The sequence below is a fragment of the Muscardinus avellanarius genome (genome assembly GCF_963383645.1).
Source record: "Muscardinus avellanarius genome assembly, chromosome: 5".
In the NCBI taxonomy this organism is placed as follows: domain Eukaryota; kingdom Metazoa; phylum Chordata; class Mammalia; order Rodentia; family Gliridae; genus Muscardinus; species Muscardinus avellanarius.
This window is the reverse complement of record NC_137790.1, coordinates 127,990,970-127,994,217: the sequence shown is the minus strand read 5'-3', so window position 1 is coordinate 127,994,217 and position 3,248 is coordinate 127,990,970. Positions and strand designations below refer to the sequence as shown.

Genomic DNA, 3,248 nt, shown 5'->3' with positions numbered 1-3,248 from the left:
TCTTCTCCCAGCTCCTCATCTGTTTCCGGTTGGTGGTGCCACATTTTCCCAGTGACCAAGGCAAGCATCCTTCAGGCCACTGTGACCTTTTTCACCTCTGTTAGGTCTTTTGATCCCTTACCCGTGGATTCCTATCTACTCTTTTACAGTGTCCCGTGACTCCAGCCCTCAGATCACTTTTCTTTTTGACATGCAACTCTTCTCTTGGATTGTAACCCCCTGCCCCAATCTCACCTATACTGCATGCATTTGCTAGATTAATCCTTGGGAAACAGTGCATTCATGGGTTTCTTTGATTTGACAACTCATGAGAACTGTATATTCCTTGAAGCTTGAAATCCAGTTCAATTTGACCCCTTTTTTAGGTCTTTTGTATTGATCTCATATTACTTACAAAAATTGCCTTGCATTTTTTTTTTCTCAGAGTGCACTTTCTGCTGAACTGGATTCATCTCTAGCATGTAGCAGACACATTTCCAATGCTGTACCTTTGCTTATGCTGCTGTGCCTGACAGAGAGGCCCCCTTGTAAACCCACCTCCAGCTCCCTTAGTCTTTCCTGCACCTTGGCTAAATTCTAAATACTCATGCCATTTTTCCATCCAGCTCCAGCTAAGTCTTTCCCTCCCTCCCTTCCTCCTTTCTTTCTTTCTTTCTTTCTTTCTTTCTTTCTTTCTTTCTTTCGCGAGTCTGGGGATGTAACCCAGGGGCATTTGACCTCCAAGCTACACCCTCTGTCCTATTTTTTATTTTGAAACAGGGTCTCACTAAGTTTCAGAGGGCTTCACTAAGTAGCTAAGGCTATCCGTGAACCTCAATCCTCCGGTCTCAGCCCCCCTAATGCTGAGATTATAAGCGTGCACCATCACACCCGGCTATCTTTCAGTATTTCTAACCATCTCAATTAACAGTTACCTATCCCTGCAGGATCATATCCCCAAAGTTAAATTGCTTGGCTAATTGTCCCCCCAAGTTGTTTAAAGCTACACAATGGATGTCAATATTAAAAATCTTCATTGGTCATGTATTACATTTAGCATAAAGTCTATGCTTCTCTTATGGCTTGTAAGATTCTGTGTCTTCTCATCCCTCCACCCTTGTCTTTAATAACTAATTAAACCACACGATCCATTCCTACAATCTAGCAAGCTGTGCTTCTTAGCAAATTGGCTTTTTCTTTGCTCTGAGTTCTTTTTCTTTAATTCACCATGGGATTGATTACCTTATCTTCTTAAATGTCCCTTCTAATATTTTTATTTCATTTATTTATGTTTGTACTAGGGCTAGAACCCAGGGGATTTGAACTCTAAGTGACAGTCCCAAAACTTTATTTTGTATTCTGAGACTGGGTCTTACTGAGTTGCCCCGACAGACCTCAAACCCACGATTCTCCTGTCTCAGCCTCCCAAGTGCTGGAATTACAGGTGTGCACCATCATGCCCAGCTTAAATGTCCCTTCTTTAGGCTGGCCTTCCATAAAAATCTTCTATAGGTAGCTGGAGACTTCTGGGAAGATGGCGACTAAGATAAGTAGCACGTTTCAGTTCTGCTGATATTCGATCCCTATTGCCTCTGTCTTATTTTGGTTATACTCAATCCCTTACCTGTTTTTCCCCAGTGTTCTCACCCTCAGGAAGCTAATATTAAATTAGTAAATTATCATTGTCTTCCTAACTAAATGGTAAACATTCAGAGGGCAGAAAGGATCTTTTTCTTCTTCTTCAGTATCAAATCCCCAGTTCCTAGCACAGGAAAGGAGCTTAGTAAGTATGAATGGACTAAAGAAATGTATCTGTATAAAGTAAGACTTTAACTTAAGCTAAAAGGGGAAGCAGGAGGGGGAAGTTGAATTTTAAAAAAGGGAGTTTTACTTTCACCTAGATCTCCCGATGAGTGAGTGTGGCTGGTCAACTTTGTGCTGTTGTACAACACCATCATCAGGATCTGCACAGCTGTAGGTTCCTGCATGTCCCTGCCTGTGAACTGCTGCACAGACAGAGGCCCAGTGGACAGATAGTTTTCTCTGCTGTGCTTCTCTTTCCACAAATAAAACCTTAATGGCTAAACCCAGTGCTCCATTAATTGATGCCACAGAAGTTCTCAAAGAAGAAATGAGCAGGGTTATTCTGCAACCAACAGGAGTGGGGAATGAATAGGAAAATCAAAAGAAAACAAGGAAGTACGCCACCATGAAGCGAATGCTTAGTCTTAGAGATGAGAGGCTGAAAGAAAAGGAGAGATTAAAACCGAAAAAGAGACAACAGAAAAAAATCCCAGTGTGCTGAAAGAAAGAGAAGTCCCCCAACACCCTTCCTGCTTTTTCTTACAATATAACACACAGTTGGGCTCACTTTACCACATTTTGGTTGATACCAATTTTATCAACTTTTCCATTAAGGCGAAATTGGAATTAGTGCAGTCAGTCAGTGGTAAGTTGTCTATATGCGAAGTATATCCCTTGTGTAATGGCTGAAACTGAAAAACTGGGGCAGAAGTGTTGAGTGGCTTTAAGAATCACCAAGGAGCCGGGCGTGGTGGCGCACACTTGTAATCTCAGCATTCCGGAGGCTGAGGCCAGCGGATCGCGGTTCGTGGACAGCCTCAGCTACTTAGTGAGGCCCTCTGCAACTCAGTGAGACCTGGTTTCAAAATAAAGCATAAAAAATAGGGCAGGGGGTGTAGCTCTGAGGTCAAATGTCCCTGGGTTCCATCCCCAGACCCGTAAAAAAAATAAAAAAAAATCACCAAGGACCTATAGTTTGGGCGATTACTATGCAACACAGAGGCATCTGTGCAGATGACTGCTTAATGTAAAGAGTAACTCAGCACAAGTTGTTATGACCACAGTTGACTGTGACCTTAAACAAAGAATCTGGAAGATCCCTGGAAATCCTATCATGTACATTTCTAACCATAGGTACAACACTGAGAAGATAGGAGATAATTATGGAACCCCTCGGTTCTAATTCTTTTTTTTTTTTTTGTACTGAGGATTAAACCAGGGGCATTCTACTTCTGAGCTACACACTCAGTCCTATTTTTTATTTTTAAATTAGAAACAGGATTTCCCTAAGTTGTGGAGGGGCTCACTAAGTAGCTGAGGCTGGCCGAGAACCTCCAATTCTCCTGTCTCAGCCTCCCAAATGCTGGGATTACAAGCATGCACCACCATGCCCACCTGGTTCTAATTTTTGCAAGACAAAGTTCCTCTGCCTTCCTTCAACCAGATTTCTCTGTTTCAGTTCACTA

The 3,248-nt window shown here is 42.3% G+C and overlaps 1 pseudogene across 1 annotated transcript; it reads left to right on the top strand.

Annotated features, from left to right (window-relative positions):
* Positions 1 to 2,188: 2,188 nt before the first annotated feature.
* LOC308263615 (rRNA-processing protein FCF1 homolog) lies at positions 2,189 to 2,965 on the top strand (annotated as a pseudogene). The gene is made up of 2 exons: positions 2,189 to 2,530; positions 2,758 to 2,965. The product of its transcript is annotated as an rRNA-processing protein FCF1 homolog (transcript).
* Positions 2,966 to 3,248: the final 283 nt, after the last annotated feature.